At 46.3% G+C, this 25,226-nt stretch overlaps 1 protein-coding gene across 1 annotated transcript in view; it reads right to left on the bottom strand.

Annotated features, from left to right (window-relative positions):
- ptprsa (protein tyrosine phosphatase receptor type Sa) overlaps positions 1-25,226 on the bottom strand; it is a 296,738-nt gene that overhangs the window by 230,657 nt on the left and 40,855 nt on the right. Inside the window, exon 2 of the mRNA XM_078285725.1 lies at positions 12,541-12,628. The gene's annotated coding sequence lies outside the window, so the exon portion shown is untranslated. The remainder of the gene's footprint in view (positions 1-12,540; positions 12,629-25,226) is intronic.

Genomic DNA, 25,226 nt, shown 5'->3' with positions numbered 1-25,226 from the left:
ACAATAATAACTATTTGAATATCACATTTCTTAAAAATTACGAAGTGCTGCAAAATAAAAAGAGCAAAACAATCAATCAGCTATAATAAAAATATGCAATGATTAAGAAAAATTATTATTATATAGTGTTTATTTTTTGGTCACAGCCTCCACGATTCACCTTCTACCTTCCCTGAGAGGCACTTGAATATTTCGCCCAATCATATTCACTTCCAGCTGGAGCAGGACTTCTGATTGGCTGGTTTGAATTTGAACGGTGTCAGCTGGTGTCCACTCTGCTCAGCAGGGGGGGAAACACACAGACAGGAGACATCAACCAAGTGACCCACAACCAGCGGAGGAAATGAACAGAAGTCACATGCTGCTAAATCTTCAGTAAATCTTTGGCTGTGGCTGTTAGTTAGTCTTTGGCAGCCAACCAACTTTCATCTAAAGCCCGTATTCAATTCCAGAAACCTCGCTGGCATGGGAGAGTGGTGAAAGTGTCTGGTTGATGTTGTGATTTACCAGCCAGTGTGGCCTGTAGACAGGAAAAAAAAAAAAAAAAGAAAAACTTGTTCCCTGCCCTGGCCACAGCTGCTGAATTGAAAAAGGCCGGTGTGCGCTGGCTGTTGGCTACATCAAAGCACCTTCCCGGACCAGTTAGGATCAGGCTGTATGGTAATAACGTTAAATTGAAAGAAATGAGATTGAATTGGACAGTGCTTTGGAAGGGAGTCCCATTTTGTGAGGCACAGTGCTTGAAATGACAGCCCCCCCCCCGCCCAGCTGGAGGGAGAGCAGCAATGCATTTTGTGTGGTGAACTTTTCAAGGTGTGCAGGCAGTAATGGATGGGGACAGGCCCTTTTTAAAAAGACCCATCTTCGCGGTGTATTGGCAGAAAGCCACCCCGCGCCACCAGCGGTCCTCCACTGCCCCCTCTCTCCGCTCGCTGTTTAAAACCCCGGTGTGATGTGCAACACGCCGTAAAGAGGTGTAAAGAGGCGGCGGCGGCGAGCGGGTTGGGGTGGGCGATCATTTTAACCGCTGAATAAAAATGAGCGTGTGATTTTTATGTTGATTTCTCCCTTGGCCTCTTATTCACACTATAGTCCCCTTATTTAATCAAGCCGGTAAATCTCGGCGCGCCGCTCTCACCGCCGCTCCCCCCGGTGGCGTGAGCCTTAACATGCTAAATTTGACTCGGGTAGGGAAATGCGCTCGGCGGCCGAGGAGGATAGTGCTTTGGAAGGATAAAAAGGAGCACTTACCGCCTGACACGCGCAATCCATAACGGAATAATGAGACTACTCCACACTGGGAGCTCTCCTGTCTTCCTCTCGCTCCTTCTCTCCATCTCCACTTTTTTTGTTTTTCATGTGAGTGCTCGTAAGCGCCATGTAAATTCAGGAAGCGGAAGACGGGGCCCGCGCGCTCAAGGGGAAGCGGTTAATCGTTTGTGTCTCGCTACTGAATCGTGTAACGGCATGTAGCCTACTGTGTGGAAACGATCCTAACCACCGGAGAACTTTGTTGGAAAAGCAGAGCTGCCGGCCGCCTCCTGTCTGCTTTGTCTTCCGCTTCCAGGTTCGGCTGATCCTCACTACAGTGTCTGCATATCTCTGTTGTCCGACAAAAGACACACTTATGTGCAAGAACAATTGTACAATAGTAGAACTACTGTAAGTAAACAATATGCAATTATTTTAACATGTTTCAAGGGTCATGAAACTCACTTTGCATCAACATATGTGACCATGAAACTGGAAGAAAAACCAACTTGGAAATTGAAGGTATGTGTTTTTTTTTCTCACAGCAGTCACATTTTATATAGGATGTTACAGTGTTATATATGTCTGTATATTTCCTGTGGATCCTTCTGTGTTCATCCTCACGTTTCCAAATGAAGGCGATACTCAGTACAATGTTGGTATACAAACAGTGATGTAGTGGTAAATAAAAAGGTAGATAACCTATAACCTCCAATATATTAATTTATGCTTTCCCCCCTAAAAAGGACACCAATCTTATATAGTTATATCAGTTTGATACTACTTGCTATGATTTATACGATGAATGTGCACCATAAAGATTTATATAGGCCTGTAAAGGTTAGTAAACCGTATTCTGCAAATAAAAAAAGTGGGTACACTGAGTTTAGGCGGGTTTAAACTCCATTACATCGCTGCATGTGTATTTACAGAAGCAGGTGCTCAAAGACAGAGTGAGGTGCAGAATGCTAAAAAACCACCAAACTAGCAAGCCCTCTGGAGAAATGAATGTCCTGTCTTTAGTTTGAGTTGTCCAGGTTTTGCATACATACTACTTACCGCTGCTCCTCCTCCTCCTTGCCCCCCTGTCCCGTTTTCTACTCTGTGTGAAATTGTTAAAAAAAATGAAAGATGCTTCTCTCCCCACCGTCTCACTTCTCCCCTCTGTTCGTCTGTGTCGCCCCTAGGGGCTGAGGCACAATCACCTCCGATAGCGGCGGGCCATCGCTCACTCTGTCCCCAGAGGTGACAGCCCACTTACTGCCAGCTCGCGCCCAAATGGAGGACATTTCATCACCCCGCCGAAAACGCAATTAAAACCACGGGCACGCGGCCGTCGGCGGCCCTCCAGAGGCGGGCCCCCGCCACGGGTTTAGTTACTCCGAGTCGGCCTCGCCCTCTTGGATATTTACTCTCCCTGTGATGGAGTGTTTGTCAGCCGGGTTGGAAAGGACTCGGTGGTATTTTGGTGGAAAAAAGAGACGGAAAGAAGGAGAGAAAGTGGAGGGGAAACACTTCTATTTCTAGGCCAGGCGTTCCCCCCCCTGGGGACCGGCGCTCAGTGCTTACCACTCAAATATATTCTCTTCTTTCTGACAGGTATTTGCCGCTTTCATTCGGCGGACGTGTAGCTTCAGCAGCTAGCTGATAACCGACTGGGTTCCAGGCTGTAATGTGTTTTCTGTTTTGTTTTTTTTTGCCTTCCCTGGAAGCCGGACTGGGGGAGAGAGAGCGCTGGGGTTGTCGGTGATGGGGTGGTTTACTTAACACACACACACACACACACACACACACACACACATACAGAGCAAGCAGGAAGAGAGGCAGACTGACGGCTATTAGAGTGCAACGACACTCCCTCTTATCTCTCCACCTCGATAGAGATCTACAAAGAGCTTGACAGAGATTATGAATTCATTACCTTGATACACAAGCGAGCGCTGCGATAGATAGGAGGATGAGAGCGGAGGTGGGGGTGCGGTGGGCATATTGGGCCGGGTGTGTGTGTGTGTGTGTGTGTGTGTGTGTGTGTGTGGGGGGGGGGTGCAGTGGATTACACACTACTGATATAGAACCAAACTGTCTCCTCTCTTTTGGATTTTTAGGAATTTTAGAGCGCTTTGATTGCTATATTACACACAGTGGAAGCAGGAATTTGTTTCCTCGCATATCACTCTCTGAAACACACAGACCTGGTACCTTCTAGTCATGGGACGGTCTCTGATTTATAGTAATGGGTGCACTATTTGGACAAGTGGATCCACTACAGGTCAGTGCTGACCTTTACTGGAATGGTTGTTATTTGGTTTGAGTCCTTTTATTGTTTTGCTATTTCAAACTAGCCGAATACCGCTTCAAGAGTTCAAGTAGTTCTTCTACCCAGTTCTTCTTCTGTTTAAACAAACTGTAAGAAATGTAGAAATATAAAAGGTAGAAAATATGAAAGCTTTCATTAACTGAGTATAGCTTGTGTTATTATGTTATCTCCATCAGCGATAGAGAGTAGCAAAATAGAGATTTATTTATAGGCTATGAAAATGTCACGGATTATTACTTCATTATTACTTTAACCAGATGAGAAATGTTATTACTGACTACAAAACGGCTTTCAGAAGATTTCCATCAGATATCTTTTGTAATTTACGATTTGACTTGATCCAATGCTTTGGAAACAGTTTCTTAGATTACAAAGGTACGATACAAAGTCAAACTACATCTACATTTTGGCACATTGGATGGTGAGGAGATCAAACCTGTGACCTTCTGGCTACAAGAAGGTCTCCCTGACCTCTAGGCCGCCCCACTACCAATACAAAACTCACTTCAAAACCCTGTTGTGTTGTTGTTATTGAAGAGAAATAGTCACTGGAGAGGAAACCCAAACTGTTTACCATAATCTTTCTCCTCTATTTGGACTGAAAATGCTCCTGTCTTGTTCAAAAACCTTTCCTCTGCAAATTTCTTTATCCAACACTTCTCTACCACACATGATCATTCTAGGGAATATTTTCCTATGGCATTTGAATGTGATTTCATGAGACCAGATCACTGTGCAACCACACTTAGTCCTGAAAATGGCTTTCATGCAGCTCCTGTGGCTGTATTTCTTTAAATGTCAGCATTTCCTTTCCCGCTGTCCCTCTCCATCTCTTTACATTGCTTGCATGCACACTGTGGCTGGATTGCATTTAGATAACGCAGAAGTCAGATCACAATGTGAGCCTGACCACTTCTTTATCTGGTTTTGAAGATCTGATAGCAAATGTGAGCAAAAATCCCATTTGTTTTGGCATCCAGACCTGTCACTTCATGCATCCTGGCGTGATCGGATGATGAAACGACAACAGCAACTGCGGCCTTTATGGATAAAACATCGTCTAAATACCTAAAATGTAGAATCTACTCCACTGCCACACTGCAGTATAGTCAGTAAAACTCTCATGGGAGGGCATTTCTGTAACCAAACACATCACCTACCCCTCCCTCTCCCTCTCCCTCTCCCTCCTTCATCCCCCCCTTCCATTTCTTCTCATTCCCAATATCTCTTTCTCTCTGCGAGTGTTTTCCCTCCAGCTCCGTTGAACTCGGCTGACATTTGGAGGCAGGTGAAAGAGTGCAGCTAAACAAACCAAAGAGTTTCAGAGCGGGAGAGACAGACGGAGAGATAGAGAGGGAGTGTTCGGCATTAGTGTGTTAAGCTGTGTGTCCTGTGAATCCTGTTAAACTGACAAATGTTGTTTTATATGCTGCCCACTGCTGCTTGCACTGCACATTTCATTTTCTGGGCTGGCATCACCGGACCGGCCCGCACTGTTAGTTTAACTGTGAATACTGTAAACGTGTTATATGATCTCCACTGGTGTGTGTTATGTGTAGGGTTAGAGCGATATATCACTTTGCAGATATTGGTCTTTTATTAAATGTCGTACATCAGTTAGTCACGTTGTCCAACTCCGACATGACGGATGTTCCTCCTTGTCCACAGCTGCGTAAAAAACAGTCTGTAAAAACCTGCAGTGAAATTTTATTTTCTTTGCACATTTTATTTATTCGTTTAATTATTCGATAATGTTTTTTGTGAATTAATTCTTCATTTTAAAGGCAGCGTATCCAAGAGTTTTCCCTACCATTGAATAGGTGTGGTGGGTCACTCTGCCTTAAAGAGATGCTAACACTAAAATAAAACATCAGTCTGGTTTCAGTGGAGAGTTTTAGTGTCCCATGATGGTCTAAATGCTGTTTCAGAGGCTTTTCAGAGTCATTTTCTTGCCATGAAAATGATCAAATTTAAATTGAATATTGCACAAAAATAGCCAAACAAAATAGCCAAACCCTAATGAACCCTTTTATACTGCAATAACAAACACATGTGTACTGACTGAAAGAATAAAAACACCGGTTATTACATGAATTAATATAGCACCTTGGTGGTTAGCCATGTTTCAGCACGGTTGGAGACGCCTGGGACTGTTTTAGACCACTTGGCTAAAACTACCTGATGTATAATTTATCTTGTGTGTACGGGTGTATTCACGCATGTGAGTAATAGACTGTGACTTTGCATGTCTGTGTGTATGTGTTCATGGCGAGGGCGCTGTGCAGTTTCGTGTGAATGCGTATGTGGCTTTTGCGTGAGTGTGTTCTAATGTATATGTGGTGTGTGAGTGCATACATGTGTTTCATATGTGCGTTGTATGTACATGGTGTCTAAGTGCCTGTATGTGCCTTTCACTCTGCGTCAATGTACTGTATATGTACACTACCAGTCGAAAGGAAGGACACACCACATTTTTCTTTATTTTTACTATTTTCCACATTTTAGAATAACAGTAAAGACATCAAAACTATGAAATAACACAAATGGAATTATACAGCGACCAAAAAAGTGTTAAACAAATCAAAACTATCTTATATTTTAGATTCTTTAAAGTAGCCGCCCTTTGCCTTGATGGAAAGGCAAAAGGCTTTGGAAAGAAATTCATACATAGGATCAACTTCACTATTTATATTTGTCTAAGAAACTAATTTCAATCATTTAAGCAGAAGCCTTTAGATCAAAATGGCTTTAAGAGAATGAAAAACATAGAACATTCAATCAGGTGTGTCCAAACTTTTGACTGGTAGTGTACGGGTTGAGTGCATTTGTGTGTCTTTGAGTGTGTCGGTGTGTACGCAGTGTGAGTGGATACAGTATCTGTGCTGTTCAGTGTGTGTGTGTACATGCACACGCTGTGAGTGTGTGTGTGTGTGTGTGTGTGCGTGTGTGCGCGTTCCCACACCCCGCGGAGAGGCTGGTCAGGCCAGAGAGGCCAGGAGTGATGAGTGATGCCAGAGGTGGTTTTCTACGAGCCTCTCTGCTGGCTCGCTGGCTCACTAATGGCCTCCTCAGTGGGTCGGCTCGCTGGCTCTCGGTGGCTGTGTCCTCCTTATTTGGCGGTGGCGGGTGGGGGATGGTGGGTGGCGGTGGGAGACGGGTGGGGGGGTGGGGGAGGAGGAGGAGCGCTCTGTTTACACGCGGGGTCAGGAGGTCAGAGCGCCATGAGTGCCATGGAGCAAACACAGACCACTTACAGACAGAGAGAGCCGGCGAGTGATTGCTTCACGGCCGTGAACTGAATGTATCAGGGCAGATTCACCGTGAAAGAGAGAGTGTGTGTGTGTGTGTGTGTGAGGAGGGTGGATAGGCAGACATAACAGAACATACTTTAGTGAGACTCCAGAGAAAGAGATAGCAAATACAGGTGATTCCCACGCACATACACACACTCTTTTCCTCTCTTTCCCCTCTCTCTATCTCCCAGGTCCCGGACAGTCGAGGAGAGTCAGTGGAAGGGAAATTGAAGCCAACCATCCCTATAGTTTTGCTCTTGTCCGCTTGACTGCCTGCCTGCCTGCCTGCCTGCCTGCCTGCCTTCCCTGGGCAATGTTTATGCTGTGCCCGGCCCAGGACAGAATAGATTCGCCCACACAGCACTGTGCTCTCAACCAGAACCTAAGTAGGTCTGGCAAGCCCGAGCCACAGTCCCATTCACTCTCACTCCTCTGGATTAGGCCCTGGGCCCTGGGGCAACACAGCAATGACTGCATTAATAGACCCAAGATAGCATCTCTCCACCCCACCCTAAAAAAAAAAAATATCCAAGCCTTTTTTTTTTACTAGGACACATCAGCCGGTTGTTTATTTTCATCCATCAGCTCCCCCAAAAGTTTGCAGGGATAAGTTTCCAAACTACTTAAGGGACTGAAGTGCTGCGGTTCTGAGTTTTTCCCGGGGTTCGATCAAAGCCTCCCAGGTGGAGCGAAATGTCGTGTGAAGATGTGTTCACACTCAGTGCAACAGGGTGTCAGAACTGACGGTTGAGCTGCACTGAATAAGCGCTAATGGGAATGAAGCTTGGGTGGCTTCCAAGCTAAGAGACAATACACAAGGAACGTAAAATGAGCGGAGAAACAGAATGGAAAGTCGCGTCTCGCGTTGGAACGGCAACACGTATGCTCCAAAACATGAAACAAAAAAAAAAGGATCCTCTTTAAAATGCGACACGCTGCGTAGATCTCCACCATCGCTGTGAGGAAAGTGCAAGAAGAAAAACATCTTTGATCCCCAAATACCATGAAATTGCATACGCCGCTGTAATCAAATTCATTACCTCCAGACTCGAGGTCAATTTACATTTCTTTAAATGCCGCCACAAATAACTGGAGCGTATATAATTGAATAATGCTAATTCGTCGCTGTGTTTTTTTGCCTGCTCTCTTTATGATGTGTTTTAGGGGGTTAGCTAGCGAGCGCGCAGTGAAGGGACAATAGCAGCGAGGGAGGAGGGCGGCGGCGGCTCCCAGGCACATTAAGCAGCCTGTCAAACACCCAGCGCCACGCTGCGGCTAACGCCGCTCCGCTACAACACATATCGCCTCCCGATGCCAGCCGTAAAGATCAACAGGGCTTCGTTTAATTGTGCCGCTAACTTCCTCTGAGCCACTTAACGAGTACTGCTCTCTCTCCCTCCGAAACGCTCTTTAAAGCTCAGCCAACGGTGGCTGCTGCCTGTTCATTCAGGTGCGAAGGCCTCGGGGATTTGGCCGAGTCAGACCCGCTCAGAGTGTTTCGCCCCCTCCCCGCTGCAGGAAAAGGCACCTGAATCAACAACAGAATTGAGGCACCAGACCGCCAAGTAAACATCAAGCCGAAATGGATCACAAAAGCTAAAATTGAAATAGAACAAGCAAACAAACAAACAAAAACCACTTATGCTCCAAATGCTATGAGGGGTTTCCTTTCAAAATGCTGGATATCCATTTTGGGGAAACATATGATACTTGATGTTCATAGCTCAATATTATAAACAATCACAGTCAATAACTTCCTTTAAAATGCTGCCATTTTGTAAGTGAACAGCTCAAGAACGCTGATGACTTCATCGATACTTAATATTGACTTTAACTTCCACGACAGCAGTCATTTTGTCAAATTAGATGTCGCTCGTTTCCCCCCCCCCCCCAAAAGGTGGATAGCCTGTCTCATTTTGGAACAAAACAAGATTTCATGGCAGCTATATGGCCTTGGCAAGTATTGAATATTCTCTGCATGTGATAATTCCTATTCTGGTGTGTAAACGGTGCGCAGTCAGGCAGTTAAACCCTTCAGCGAGCCTGGTGCGGACGCTCTCCCCTCCCTGCACTCTGCGTCTGCAGCTTGTTGAGCCCTCAGCGGGGGAGGTGGGGGTGGGTGGGGGGTGGGGGTGTAGGAGGGGGGGGGTCCAGATGTGCTATCTCCCCTCTCCGCCACTTTCGCAGTCAAATGAAGCAGGTCACAGAGGCCTCGCTATCATCTCAGCCCAATATGCCGAATGCAGCTGTTAATGTGCGGCTGGTGGCCCCCGGAGGCAGGGGTGGGGGGGGGGGTGGGGGGGGGCTCTCTGCTCACGGAGAGGAGAAGTCTGGGCCTGCATCTGCTCTGACCTGCCTCCCCTTCCCTTCCCTTCCCTTCCCTTCCCTTCCCTTCCCTTCCCTCCCCTCACACCCCCCCACCTCCCTCCTCTGCAGATCTGCCGCTCCGTCGCCACCGCTAATAATCAGCTAATGACATGGAAATGAGGAAGGTGTATGCAGTGTAGGCGACGACAGCGAAGTCAACAACATATTCAAATGTGTGTATGTAAAATGGAAAATAGTCACATGAATAAGGAATAGAGGGATTTCATTCCATTTGGAAAAAAAAACACCTGATGTTCATTGCTTATTATTTAAAAGCAACAGATGATTATATCCTCTAAAGTATTACCATTTTGTAAGTAAAGGTCTCAAAATAGATGATAACTTTGAGAATACAGACAATTTCTTCAACTTTTATACTAGCGATTATTTTGTATTTTTTTTAGTGGCATCTCATTTTCCAGTTTCGAGTTAAACTATTCAGTATATGTCCAAATTGGGCAACAATATTAAAGTCAATGAGATATTCAAACCTATCGACCTTGTGTTAAAAAGTACTTATTTCTGTAGGATAAAAAGATCAAAGTGCAGATTAGCACCTTGAAGGGTTCTTCAGCCTATTCCTGTGGGAGAGCCTTAAGGTTAAAGTTGGGTCTAAGGTCTGCAGTGGGGTTAAGGTAAAGGCCCTGACACACCAAACTGACTTCAAAGAACCAGCGGCGACGAAGGCCGACTGTTGCGTCGCCTCACATCTCCTGCTTCTGGTCCAAAAAGTTGCACTTGAACACACCGCAAAGACTACAGCCGACGGCCAACTAACACGTACGTTCTGCGCCTGCGTGAAGGGAAATAACTCTCCATACCTTATGTCTGATAAGAAGTTGCAAATGGCACTGGCGTTGTCAGCCCTTGGTCTTTTGGTTGTGGAAGAAGAAAGGAAGAGGCGGAGGCGAAAAATAAGGAGAAACCGCACTAAATGGGTGAAATCATGAATAACGTTACTCCAGCGACAGGCTCGAGGGGCTTTCCCGAACCTGTGTCGAGAGCTGGAGATAAATGAAACCTCCGATTTTAAAAATTTCGCTCGGCTCTTTCCTGTTCAGTTCCACATGTTGAAGGAATTTATCAGTCCAATCATCCAGAGGCAAAACACGAACTACCAATCAGAGTGATCTCTCTCACCGACGGGCTCCGACGCCGATTCAACACGCTCAATCGGCCGAAAAGACGCCGACAGGGTCCGACTAGTGCCGACGGTGCGGGACACACCGCAAAAACTAGGGACACCGACGCTTACCGACGGCCCGACATTGGCCGACGGCCGACTGCCGGCCTGGTGTGTCAGGGCCTTAAGGGTGAAGCTTCATAATTTACTTTTTAGGTGAAAATGATGGCGGCTTCCAGACTTTCAGCTTGGCCAGAAAGTCAGTATTATGCATTCAGTTTTACTACAGCTCACTAATTCTGATGTGTAAAAACTAGGCTGAGTAAAAAATTGAACCATGATTAATGAGCGGTATCTGATCTTTGAATTAATCTCGCTGATGATCATTAATAAAATATATTAATAATAAAATAATAAAAAAAGTTGCTTTCAGAAGACTTTGAAGAACTCTTACCCTCTTTTCCAAACAGGGCTTTTCAAACTAACTCCAAGAATCCCTCTGAATCCCTTTGGTTTGGTTTCGTGTGTAAACTTGAACATATATCATACAATTAGAATGAAAAGCAGGAGCTGATTTCAATTAAGCGAGGCCCAGGATGTCACTTTACACGGTTTCCGCTCTCAGGAGGATGCCAAACGCCGTACACATGTGCAAAAATATCAATTTCAATTTAAAAGAGAATACGTGCGGAAACCTTTTAAAGTGAATTCTGCATTGTTGCGCTCGGCGGGACGCACCGGTGTGAGTCTGGGGAGCGGTGAACACGAATAAACTTGGAAAAAGCGCGGCTACAGAGGGGTAAAAAACAAGCTTCTGAACTGCTCCGCGATGGATTCCAGATCTGAAAAAAACTCCCAAACAGTTCGCTGAATGAAAGGCTTGCGGAAGTGGAGGCGGCGGCGGCGGCGGCGGCGGCGGCGGCGGCCCTCAGCGCTAACCTGCTGTGACAGGTAGATGATGGCTCTCTCTCAGCCGCGCCTCAGCTGTCAATATGGATGGATGGGCTCAGCACGGTGGAGCAGGGAGGAGCGAGGAGGAAGGTGACAGCTTACTACATTTCCTGTTACGGTGATCAGTGGGTAATATCAGGGCCAAATGAGGACGCTGGACCTGCGGCTTCACTGTCGTACAGCTTCAACAGACATAACGTGCATGCTGTTTGGTGGATGCTTTTACCCAAAGTGCCTTATTTAAAGTATCATGAGGGCATACATCTGTAGCAAGGAACTGAACCCCTAACCCCCTAAATAGTGTCAAATGCTACTATTTTAAAGCTGCACTAGGCAACTTTGACTGTTTCCAGCTCCAAATGGCAGCGAGAGGTAAATGTCTGAAGGCTGTTTAAGCTTCAATACTCAGAAATCCTGTAATGTGATGTCAGTGAACTGCACACAGCACGCTCATGTTTACCGACCCGGCCGGTCTGTTGCCTGCCGGTCTGTTGCTTGCTGGTCTGTTGCATGCTGGTCTGTTGCATGCTGGTCTGTTGCATGCTTTTGACCAAAGGAAACCAAAGAGACGAGAGAAAGGAAAAGATCTAACGTTGGCGAGTCCAGCTTTCTCTGGACGGAGACAGTTTGGATTTCGCAGTTCAGTTCAGATTTGTTGCTTCCTCTGGGCGGAGAAGATTTCCTGCCAGAGTCCACACCCCACACAAGAATTTATTTTAGACAAAAGAACAAATCCGCAGCATCTCAATTGCTGAAGTTGCAAGTCCAACTTTGTGAATTAGGAACAGAAACTGGTGTATTGTCACATAAAAAATCTTGCTTAGTGCAGCTTTAATAGAGAATAATTACTGCAAAATACCTAGCAGTGACAATAATGGAAGCGTATGGTTGTTGCGGAAGGACTATATAGTGCCAGCTGTAGCAAAGTGCGACATGGGCAGAAAATGGGAGGAAAATGCTTTTATCACATGGGATTACGCCACTGTGGTGACTACTGCAGATCTGTAACCAGAGGCAGCAGTGGAAGGAAGGAAAGAAGGAAGGAAGGAGAGAGGAAGATAGATAGATAGATAGATAGGTAGAAACAGACAGACTTGGGGTTTAATAAAGTAAAAGTGAATCTGTATCCCAGCATGTAAAATCACTCGTTCTGCAGGGTGTGGGAGTCCTTTCGGAGAGAGCAGATTACTCTCCTAAAATGGCGGCGCGCTGTGCAAAAATTTTCGGGAGCCACTTACCGCTGGGTTGTTTTCAAAACCTCTTTAGCTTCATATCTTCAGCTGTTCCAGCGGCTTCTTCGACTTCTCGTTACTCGCTCGCTCGTACCTTTAAAGCAGAGAAAAAGAAGGAGAGAGAGAGAGAGAGAGAGAGAGGGAGAGAGAGTGGAAAAGGAGAAAGAGAGGGGGAAAATGAAAGAGAAACATTAATGAAAGGGACTGCTAAATGAACTGCCTCCTCGAGTGGTGGGGTGGGGGAAGTCGACGGGCGCGGGAGATGAGTTTTCTCTCTCTCTCTCTCTCTCTCTCTCTCTCTCTCCCTCTCTCCCTCTCCTCCTTGCCCTCTGTGACCACGGGACGGCGGTTCTCGGGGCGAGGAGGAGGCTTGCTGCTGATTGCCTGAGAGCGTTGGAGTGCGAATCTGCATGAAATCCCTCTTGGCTTTTTTTTGATCATTTTCTCCTTCACATCTCTAATGAGCCCGGTCCAAACCTTGCTGTGTGTGTGTGCGTGTGTGTGTGTGTGTGTGTGTGTACATATTCATCCATGCACTGTATGAGTGGATCCATGAGTTAATGGTGTGTGTGTGTGCGTGCGTGCATGTGTGTTTTTCTGGTGAGTTTTTGTGTGGGTGTACATTTGGTGAGTGTGCAGAGGTGTATTTGTGTGTGTGTGTGTGTGTGTGTGCGTGTGTGTGTGTGTGTGTGTGTGTGTGTGTACATATTCATCCATGCACTGTATGAGTGGATCCATGAGTTAATGGTGTGTGTGTGTGTGTGTGCCTGTGTGTGTGCGTGTGTGCATGTGTGTTTTTCTGGTGAGTTTTTGTGTGGGTGTACATTTGGTGAGTGTGCAGAGGTGTATTTGTGTGTGTGTGTGTGTGTGTGTGCGTGTGCGTGTGCGTGCATGTTTGTATGGTGAGTGTGTGGAGGTATATGTGTATTTGTGTATGCGGGTGTGTGTTAAGGGTGTGTGTGTGTGTGTCTATATGTGAGAGTATGTGTGTGTGTATGTGCATGTGTATTTATCTATGTATTGCACATCTATGGTTGGATTAACAGTGTGTGCATGTGCATTTATGTGTGTGCGTGTGTGTTTGTGTGTGTGTCTTGTTCTGCTGTGTGTGGTCATGACCTACTGGGACACCTGTATGTGTCTGTGTGTTGGTACATGTATTTGTAAGTGTGTGTGTGTGTTCTTGGCAACTGGAGGCCGTGTCTGCCGCGCCACAGCTTCACTCGATATTCAGTCGATTCTCTCGGTCCGGTCTGGAGCCGCGGGCGACCGTGAGCCCGCGCCGAGGAGCAGAGGAAGGTTATCTCCAGCGAAAGGTCAGAGGAGCTCATCATTACCAGGATCTCCCTCCAGATGCAGCTATGAATATCATCATTAGGGGGGAACGCACGACGGGGGCGCCATCGATTAACATGGACAACCCCGCTTCTGCAGGGGAGCTGCCCCGGAAATACACTTTGTCTTCTGCTGCGATGCTGTTGTCAAAATACCACAGTTTGGACTCAGGCACCGATGCTAAGTTTAATATCTGAAAAGTTTAACACCTGAAAAGTTGATACTACATGGCAAACAAGGAAAACCATCAAGCAACGTCACACAGCAGCGGTCCCTGGGGTGTTAAGTTTATTGTGTTACTGCACTAGGGTGTGCGTCTGTAACAGAATGATCGATTGGTTGATTTATTGGGTATAAAAAGGAATAAACAGAAGTACAACCCAGAGGATAATATGTAAAAGCACTTAAACACTTGTTTCCAACGTGGTCCTCGATGGTATATGAAAAGAAGACAAAACAATACACAAAAAACATACATGACTATTTTGCATTTTGTACACAATCCATACTGCAAATAGTAAGTGCCAATAAAAACCTCCCAGCACCTGCCTGTCGCTAATAACTGTTCTCTTTACCTCAAAGCTAAACCCTGACCTGTCTCCTCTAGACCGGGACACGGATGGTTCCATATTTCGCTCTTGGGACCAGTTTTGTCAACCAGTTTAAGACATGGTGGACTGTTTGATGCTGTTGCCATGGTTTCAGCTGTCCGCTGTCAAGAGCCAGACTGCTGCTCTGTCTACTTCAAGCTTTCTTCTTCTTTTATTTAACTATTCCAGTTGACACATGTACGCCCTCTGGAGGTGACGCTGACAAATTTCAAACATTATATATATATTCGATATATATAATGTATATTATCTATAATAATATAAGTTCGATATTGAATTCCAGGTCTAATGTTGGTACTCGACTTACTATCAGGTGACTATAATGTGTCACTAAAAAGTCTATTGAGTTTCAGGTGACACACTTTTCACACAGTTAGGTCTTGGTTAGGGTTAATCTGAGGGTTAAGGTTCATTGGACTATCCAAACAAAGCGTTACCAAATTCAATCTTTACCAACAGTATTAAATTACTATCAAAATTCTGGTTATTTTTCCTTTGCAGGAAACGTTCGGCAACAGGAAGGAGAAGCAAATTCCACCTGACTTCTGTCTCTCTTTAACCCGCCTCTATCGCCTCCTCTCCTCCTCCTCCCCCTCTGTCTCTCTGCTCATGATCTGGGCGCTGCCTGCAGATCGTCTCCCAGCGTCCTCTAGGGGCATTGTTACCACGACGACTGGCCAACATGATCCTTTATCCTGACAGGCCACTGGGGTCAGGTTGGCCCTCGCCAGCCAATCAGCGTCAACTAAAAGGCTGGCTGCGTACGGTCCCACCGGGCCGCCGACTGGAGCACAGGGAAGAACGGGAGGGAGGGAGGGTGTGTGTGTGTGTGTGTGTGTGTGTGTGTATGTGCGCGAGAGAGAGAGAGAGAGAGAGAGAGAGAGAGAGAGAAAGAGAGAGTGTGTGTGTGTAACTAAGTGTGTTTGTGAGTGTGCAACAGAATGGGGGCAAATATGGTACCTGTGTGTGTCTCTGCATGTGCATGAATGTATCCTGGGTTGTGTGTGACTAAGTGTTAGTGCTTAAAGAATATTTATAGTCAAATATAAGTGTGTGTGTGTGTGTGTGTGTGTGTGTGTGTGTGAAAGATTATGCATGGCGTTGGGGTGAAAACGAGTTGCAGTGGTTTGGTGAGTTTGTGAAAGAATTCGTATAGGTGGTGAAATAGCTAGGAGTAAATGTGTGTGGCTGTGTGCATACATAAATATATATGTGTGTGTGTGTGTGTGTGTGTGAGAATGAGAGAGAGAGAGAAAGAGATCCTGCACTGCTCCCTCCTCCCAGACGCCCGGCTGCCAAGACGAGCGCGGGGGAATTTGTTTAATGTACAGCATTTATTCACTGCACACACGCTGTTGCACTACCGCTTCCTCCGTCGCATGAGACACTCCCTTGGCTGAGCGGGCCGCCATTAATCAACCGGAACGAAGGGCTAGCCGGATAGCACGGAAGCTAAAAAAACTCATCTTAAATCAACGTCTGAGATAGCGGTAATCTGGCCTCGGCGTCCTCGCAGGTGAAGGCGTGACGCTCAGACTCAGACACCCTTTTCGGCGCGGAAGCGGGCGAAGCTACGCCACGTCCGCTCATGTGGAAAGCGGCTCCGGTTTGTTTTCTCATGACCCTGCAACATATTGGCATCGAGTTTAGTCACCGTGCTGAGACAGATGGCCGAGCATCATGGTGCATGGTAAATTGGGAAATGAAAAACACGCACGCTCAGAAACGGCCCGATGTATTTCCCTCCCCCCCTCCCCCCCCCCTGCAACGTGACCACATAGGGTACATTCAGAACAGAGGAGCCGGCCGCTGAGAAAAACCCACAAGGCTGACCTACTCAGATCTGTGCAAATGTCAACAGGTCCGCTACTTGTAAAGTAAAAACACCCCTCTTTTTTGGCAGCGGCGTTTGCATATTTCCACCTCAGACGGGGAAAATGTCAGCGTGTGTTGTACCAAGATGTATTAAAATGCAAAATTTAGGATGTGAGGAGAAAGTCTCATTACGAGCCTCCTTTTTTTTTTCGGAAAAGAAAAGATTGTTGCCATGGTAGCACCAGACTTCCTCGGTTTCATCACACCTGTCACCTGGAGTGACCCGTCCTCACCTCACCTAAACCCCCCCCCCCCAACGCACCCACCCACCTACACCCCCCACCCACCCGCCTCCTCCCAGTGCTCTCCAGGCATGAAGGGACTGTTACGCCCCCTGGAAGCAATTAAAAACCAGAGAGAGGAGAGGAGAGAGAGAGAGAGAGAAGAAATGGGAGGAAGACAAGTCGTAGAGGACAGAGAGGAGAAGTGTGGACAAGCCAAGGGAGAGGAAAGGAGAGGAGAAATGGGAAGAGAGGAGAGCGGAGGAGTGGAGAAGGAGGGAGTGGAAAGGAGAGGAGAAATGGAAGGAGAGAGGGGGAGTCAAGAGGAAAGGATGAGTCAAGGGAGAGAAAAGGCAGAGGAGAAATAGGAGGAGAGGAGCTTGAAGGACAGGTTAAGAGAGAGGAGAGGAGGGGATGAAAGGGGAGGAGAGGACGAGTCAAGAGAAATGAGATGAGAGGAGAAGAGAAAAGAAAAGAGGAGAGGAGAAGACAGCACAGGAGAGAGGAAAGGATGAGTCGAGGGAGAGGAGAGCAAGAGTGAAGAGGAGAAAGCAGGAGAGGAGGCGGAGAAAGGGAACAAGAGGAGGAGAGAACAGGGAAAGAGAGGAAACGAGAGGAGACAAGTGGACGAGTCAAGGTAGCGGAAAGGAAAGGAGAAATGGGAGGAGAGGAGAGTGGAGGACAGGAGAAAAGAAGGGAGATGATTAAAGGAGAGGAGAGGAGTGGAGAAGGAGGGAGTGGAAAGGAGAGGAGAAATGGAAGGAGAGAGGGGGAGTCAAGAGGAAAGGATGAGTCAAGGGAGAGAAAAGGAGAGGAGAAATAGGAGGAGAGGAGCTTGGAGGACAGGTTAAGAGAGAGGAGAGGAGGGGATGAAAGGGGAGGAGAGGACGAGTCAAGAGAAATGAGATGAGAGGAGAAGAGAAAAGAGGAGAGGAGAAGACAGCACAGGAGAGAGGAAAGGATGCATCAAGGGAGAGGAGAGCAAGAGTGAAGAGGAGAGGAGGCGGAGAAAGGGAACAAGAGGAGGAGAGAAGAGGGAAAGAGAGGAAACGAGAGGAGACAAGTGGACGAGTCAAGGTAGTGGAAAAGCAGAGCAGAACCGGGAGGAGAGGAGGAGAGAGCAGAGGAGAGGAAAAGTCAGGGGAAATGAGAGAGAGAGAGAGGAGAGGAAGGATAATTCAAGAGGAAAGGAGACAAGAGGGAAGGAGAGGAAGTGGAAAAGGGAAACGAGGAGACGAGGAGGGAAGAACAGGGTTGAAGGAAAGCTCACCTATAAGCTGCTTCTATATATCTGACAGATAGAGAATATGAGCTGTTGGCAGTCATCCATTGTCTCGTGTGGGCGAGTGGTGTGTGTGTGTGTGCGCGCTTGTGTGTGTGTGTGTGTGTGTGTGTGTGTGTCTCCAGGTTAGATAAGGAGGCGATACCCTGAGAATTATGTACACACTCATTCAAATTCATACGCCAAGCGAAAGCATTACAGAGTGGGATCTCTCTCTCCCGCTCTTAAAAAATGATCGCTACCACAAAATTAAAGCAATTAAAGTTTAAGTAGGTGGCTTAAGTCCCCCGGCTGACAAAATGATAACGGTTTTACAGACCGGATCCTCTAGTGAACCTGACACAGACACACTGCCATGTTGGAGGAGTGACAACAAAGTGAAAGATAGCGATGTTACTGCCGCTTCCTCCCCGACAAATCAAAGAAAATGTCTAATACCTGTATCTGTGGTGGGAGGAGATTCAAATGATGCTATAAAAAGGGGGAAAAGATCAGGGAGAAAGCAGCGATAACTTTACAATATTTCCTTTTGTTGCCACTGCTGTGACATGGAGGCGTTAATGAATGGCCTATCATTTACCACTGAATGGCAGTTGCACTTGATATTTAAAGGGTAACTTCGGTATTTTTCAACCTGGACCCTATTTTCCCATCTTTTTGTGTCTTAAGTGACTAAAGGGGACAACAATTTTTGAAATTGGTCCAGTATTGAGCGAGGTCGCTTCGGCCGGCAGCCGCGAAACGAGCTGCGATGTAATCCGACGGGGCAAATCGCACCGTCAATGTACGTCCACTAAAAGTGCTTGTTTCTGCCACTGACAGACTCAGATTGTTATTATAAGTGTCTGTTTTTCTTTACCTTTCGCTTGATCCGGTCTGTGTCTAACTTCCTGCAACAACTCAACTCTCGCGAGACTTGAGCGAGACTTGGTTACACACAGACCGGATCAAGCGAAAGGTAAAGAAAAACGTTTCATTTCTCTGTAGGGTCCTTTCCATAATGTTGTCAGACACTTATAATAACAATCTGAGTCTGTCAGTGGCAAAAACAAGAACTTTTAGTGGACGTACATTGACGGTGCGATTTGCCCCGTCGGATTACATCGCAGCTCGTTTCGCGGCTGCCGGCTGAAGCGATCTCGCTCAATACTGGACCAATTTCAAAAATTGTTGTCCCCTTTAATCACTTAGACACAAAAAGATGGGAAAATAGGGTCCAGGTTGAAAAATACCGAAGTTACCCTTTAACGTGATTGATTTCATTTCAGGGACATCCACACCACACTGCATTTTGAGTCTAACAAACATTCCTGAACAAACTCTGGTATCATCCAAATAAAGTACGCTACCAGTTTCCCCAGGCTTTACAAGTGTGGCACAACGAATCCACCTTTTCTAAAACACGTCTCAAGTCTTTCACCATCATCTAACCAAAAGTAATTAGCAGGAAAAAGAAAACACACTCCTCAGCTCATCATGTAAAGGACTGCAGAACATGAAATGAATTTAATTTTCAATTTCAGCCACATCATACAGTTTCCATCTACTCAGCCTCCCTTTTTCTATAGCTAATGGCAATGTAGGCTACCTGACCTTAACCGTGCAGAGAGAGAGATGGTTATATTTGGAATTAATTGAATTGAAAGTGAATTGACACCAACCCTGTTATGTACAGGGTTTTGAATACCTTCATTATGATACACATACTGTGTGCTAATACATTTCTCTTACAATAAATGGCTGTCTAGGTGGCAGAATGACCTAATGAATAGAGACGCCATCCTTTAACGGAAACATCACAGGTCCAATCTCCGCAAAAGTCACAATGTGCATCCATCAACAGTTTCACATCCTCTACCTGCTCACTGTAAGCCGCTGTGGATAAGAGCGTCGGCTAAATGTCTAAAAATGCAAATGTAAAAATGAGAAACTACCTCATGGAGATTACTGTTTTAATTCAAAGCCATTCAGCGAGGCACTGAGGCACCAGCCAAGGCCCCCTTTGGGCTCTGAGACAAAAAATAATGAGTCACTCCTTGGATAATAACCTCCTTTAGTCATTCAAATGTATTCTAAACTACTCCAGGCAGCACTGTGACCCACAAAACACTGCAAATGACCAAACGTCTTGCTTGTACTTTCCTCTGCTGTACTAGAGGGCTGCACAGTGGACTGCAGAATAATCAAAATCACAATATTGACTGCAGCAATTTCCAAATCGTAAGAGGCTGCAATTTTTTTTCTTTCATTCTTTGAAAGGTGCTCCAGACGGCCTCTTGAACGAGGTGTTGTAAAGAATCCTCGGCCTATAAATCAAGAAATGCCTGCATTCAATCCAAAAGTCTGAAGTATTAGCATCTCTTATGTTTACTTTTTGAAAATATAACCCTAATAAATAATGCACTTCCAAAGGTGTAACGACAAGTAGAAAGTTTAAGTGTAAGTAGAAAGTGTGGTGGAAATGTAATTGTTTGAACTTACTTTGTGTTGCTACACCCTTTCAAGTACTTTAAAGGTATTATGTGCTTATTTTTCTACAGGTTAATACAGTGGAAAGAGGCCACTTTAACGTTTTATCAAAGATGTAGAGTGTTTGTACCATGATCCCACTCAGCTGGAGAGGGAATGGAAACACTAACCATGGCAGTGTTTTGTAAAATTCTGTAAAATGAGCCTGATCTCTGAAATGCAGATTACGTGTTGTGGAAACAAAATGCCTCCACCATGACAGGTTTATGTGACAAGAGCACAAATCAGACACGTCATTTGTTCTAAAAGGCTAATGGTTACATTTAGCCACGTAAAACAATTTGGTTGAGGTTGGGTAAAGGTTTTGGTCATGGTTAAATAAGAAAACCTTTAATGTCAAACTGCTTTATATTTCTAGTCGAGTCTCATCCACGTCATCTTTTTGTAGCGGGGAAAATCTCTCTTCTCTCCTTTTTTGCGCAGAATAATGTCCATCCCAACAAGTCATTTAGTCTCATATTCAGCCTTCAAATCGTATTTTTCTTAAAACGAGAGAAACATTCTGCCAGTGAGGTGAGGAAACTCCACTTGTGTCCAAAGCCGTTTCACTCGTTTCAGGACGTTTCTAGAAATGGGTGTCAGTCTGTTGAAACAAGTCAGAATAAAGCAGATTACTGCACTACTATCAAGGAAATGACACTTGATTCTACAAAATTCTTGAAACGAGTTGATTTGCATTGGAAACAAGTGAAATTATCTCACCCCATTGGCAGATTTTTTTCACTTGTTTTAAGAAAATTACAATTTTAGGACTCAATAATAGACTAAATGACTTATTACAGTAATACGGAGATGTATTGCAGTGTATGTTGTTTGCATTTTAAGACATCGAGCTCATGCTTCTTACATCGCCACCATACATGTCCTTTACTCCAGTAAAACCCTCACTCTGTTAAAAGTGCTTTACGTTTCACTGAACTGGACTAGAGTTTCCCACAAATCAAACACCTCACTCGTCCTGCCACACATTCGGAGCGGCTGATCCCTCCTGTACAGCTTTTGTCCTGTAACCTAATTATTCTCCATGTCTGCTAACTGTTCCTGTAACTCTGTTGCCCCCCCCCGCTGCCCCCCCCACCCCCCCGCTGCCCCCAGATGAACCACTCCAGCAGCGAACCACTCTGACTGGAGTTTCATTAGAAGGGCCTGCTTTGTGCAGATAAGTGCAACGGCGTCCATTATATTAACCGGCTCTCAGCGAAGCCCCAATCATAATTACTGCCAGGCCTCGTCATACAGCAGAGCCTACAAGATGACCTGTCTGGTACACACACACACACACACACACACACACACACACAGACACACACAGCAGTTGTCAGTGCAGCTTGTGTTGGGCGTGAGGTCATGTGTGTGAGTTTATGTCTTTGTACTTAGGAATGAATGGAATAGTGTGTTTATGTGTGGTTGGGATAGTGTGTGCATTTCTGCGTACGTGTGTGTGTGTTCATGTGGGAGTGTGTGTGTGTGTGCAGTGACTGATATTCAATTAGTCCCCTCGCCCCCTCTACACGGCCCGGCACTCTGGCGTGCGGTAAATCAGCCCACCTGACAGCACGCCGGTCGATGTTAATATTAACACCTCCATAAATAATGTTATTGTAGGCGCTCATGTTAATGGCTCATGATATGATGGGCATGATAAAATAGGGACTGTGTTCTCGTGTGAAGGGGGGGTGGGGGGGGGAGGAGGGGGCGGGGGGGGGGGGGTATCAGGCAGAGAGAGAGACAGACAGACAGACAGAGAGTAAATCCCCTCTGTCCTTCGATAGGGACGTTGGTGACATTGTGTTGGAAAAGCGCCGAGGTGGTCACAGATGTGTTCCCAAGGCAGGCTGGTATAGGGGTGGGGGGTGGGGAGTGTGTGTGTGTGTGTGTGTGTGTGTGGAGGTGGGGGGGTTGACGGTTGACGGACTGGACACAGCGGATTAATTACTGTAAATCATCTTCCAGCCCACATATTTATGGCTGCTGTTCAAACCGTTGTGTGCTATCTGACTATCCGGTTTCCATCTGTGTGTGTGTGTGTGTGTGTGTCAGGATAGGTGTGTGTGTGTGTATGGGGGGTAGGGGGGATTGGGTAGAAGAACGGTTTCGCTGTTTTTTGACAATAGCCCATATTTCTTCCTGACAGCAAACATATCACTGCAACATCTTTATGTGGCGTGCCGCAAATCTCCGGATTAGCGGTTGGCTGAAAAGAGATGGCCGCCGTGGAGCGGAGAAGACGGGGTGGCGAAACATCCGCCTGCTGACCCCGCGGTCAGAATCGGGACATAAGTCAACCTCCTCAGAGCGGCTGAAGCTTCAGCTCGATGTAAATGCCGACTCTGGCACCTGGGTGAAGGATCACGGCGCTGGGCAGATGTGAACGCAGCTTTCCACACCGGCAGATCAGGGATGGGACAATAACCGGTATCACTACACATTACTATACTATATATTTTTATTAACATGACCACTGGGATAACCGCCGCTCTCATCTGTCATCATTGATGTTTTAACCCTTTAATAAATGTTTTATTCACGTTGCTGGAGCACTTTGAGACTTATTTGACTTGACTATTTGATTTTTAATCGTGTTTAAAACTATCTTTACAGTTTCTATAAGCTAAACCAGCAATTTATAATTTTGTTTTTTAATAAAAAAGTCAGTAAATTAGTTTTTAAATTAATGAAGCATATTACAGTACTGTTTTTAAAGTTTTCAGTGTTTTAATAATTATTGAGATAATATTGTTTATTGAGATAATTTTGGGCCTACATGCAAGATGATGTTTTTTTTTTTAACTTTACGTATGCAGGAGGGGTTTTGCTGAGGATCCATGCTCTTTCTGCACCGCTCTGCTTCATATCCAGACAGTTAAACATCTTCACACCTCGCAGCTGCCCAGTACCACAGTCTTCTCTTCTGTCTGTTTGCCTCTCAGTTGCTGAGGGAGAGGGGAGTTCACACCAGAGACTCTCCGGTCACGAGCTTCTCCAAAGCTTTTCACAGCAGCGGATCTGATTTGTACCATGAACATAAACACACTCACAAATTCAAGCCTAGGGGGGGGGAAGCATTATCAACAAAGCATCCAAAAACAGTGTGCAGTCCAATAATGAAATAATCATAATATTCTAATTCCCATTTCCCACGTCTAGATGCCGCTTCTTTATACAAATTTGAGAAATACAAAAAAAAAAAAAAAAAAATCCTCAGGGTTACAAACATGTTTTGTTATCCCCTCACAGGCAACGACTTGCAAATAATTAAACGAATGAATAAATCACCGCAGAGAAATATTAATCAGGTCTTATGCTCGTCTGGGGGGGGGGGGGGGGGGGGGGGGGGGTGAGAGGGGGTGGGGTGGGGGGGGGGGGGGGGGGGGGAGGTGGCTGATGCGCTGTATGGCGATTGGCAGGGCGGGTAGTGAGGGGAGAGAGGAGGAGGAGGGAGTCCTCTTCCAACACACTCACACACACACACGTGCACACACACACACACACACACACACCCTGAGTCATCTAATTTATTATTACAGTTATCTACCGGTATTGGGAATTCTGAGAAAACGCTAGATTTCCGAGCCGACTTTGGCCGTGGCGTGTTGTCCCCCCCTCACCCCCCCCACCCCCAACCCCCCCGCCCCCCCGCCCCGCCCCGCTCCCGGCCCTGGACCAGGGGTTTTGCAAAGCCCGGATCATCCCCTCTAATCCACACTCATTAAGGATGAACTGCATGATAGCGCGCCGCCACCAGCCTCCACTGCCCCCCCCCCCCCACACACACACACACACACACCCCACGCCACCCCACCGCACCGTGGATAAGTGGCGGCTTTGATGGCGAATTTAATAAATTACCGCAGATCGTTGCGTGTGTGTTTGCTGCCGCCGCTGCTGCTTGGGTAAACTGACCGCCCGCCACACCCGTCGGTGCTAACAGGAACCGGCTCGACTAAGAGTGATAATGCTTTTATGTCCCGGCGGCGGAGGTGTGGTCGACCGAGCGAGGGAGGTGGAGCGCTCTTTACTTTAGTATCTTGGGAAGGTAGGAGTCGCTGAAGTTGAAGACGAGCTGCGGGAGGGAAGCCAGCCGGCAAATCACTTCGCTCAGGTGAAATGTGAAAGAAAAGGATTCCCAGTTCCTGCAAAACTTGAATCAATTATTCAAACGCTTCCATTGTTCCTCAGGATGGACGAGAAACATTTTGTGTACTCGACACGGATCTGCCGGGTTTTACCCCGGGATCGGAACATGACTGGATTGTTCTTTCTCGGCGCTCCTCTTCATCGCCGAGAAGGTCACCGCCTAGTGGAGTCTACCCACAAGCCCCTTGGGCTGAACAAAAAATGCCACACAGATACTTCCCTTCCAGCTCCCCGGCTCCAAAATAACTCTCCCCCCTGTGCGCTTCTTAAATAAATTACAGCTATGCTATCCTTCCAAGATGTGATCTCTGTTCTCCGACACAAATTAAAAATTTAGGCCCATTTAGCTCGGTGCCCAGTGTAACTTGAAGCAGTGCGGTTGGAAGGGATATTCTGCCAGCTCTGTGTCACAGCATCACTTAGTACTGATGCTTGTTGTCCTGGACCCATCAGCCAGCAGGGGAAGCAGGGAGGACGAGCGGTCAGAGAAAACGTCTTGTAACTAAAAGGTCACAGGTTTGATCTCACAACAGCCACCGTGTCCATTCACAGCAACAGTTGAAATGTCCTTGATCAAAACACCAATCTCCTACTTGCTCACTCATTGTACCGTAAGTCGCTCTGGACGACTGTGCCAGCGAAACGCCTAAGATGTAAAACGTCCGACTTCAAAGAATCTACTTTGAGGATAATTGAACTATG

The sequence above is a fragment of the Centroberyx gerrardi genome, chromosome 9, assembly GCF_048128805.1.
Source record: "Centroberyx gerrardi isolate f3 chromosome 9, fCenGer3.hap1.cur.20231027, whole genome shotgun sequence".
Taxonomy (NCBI): Eukaryota; Metazoa; Chordata; class Actinopteri; order Beryciformes; family Berycidae; genus Centroberyx; species Centroberyx gerrardi.
This window is presented reverse-complemented; position numbering and strand designations above follow the sequence as displayed.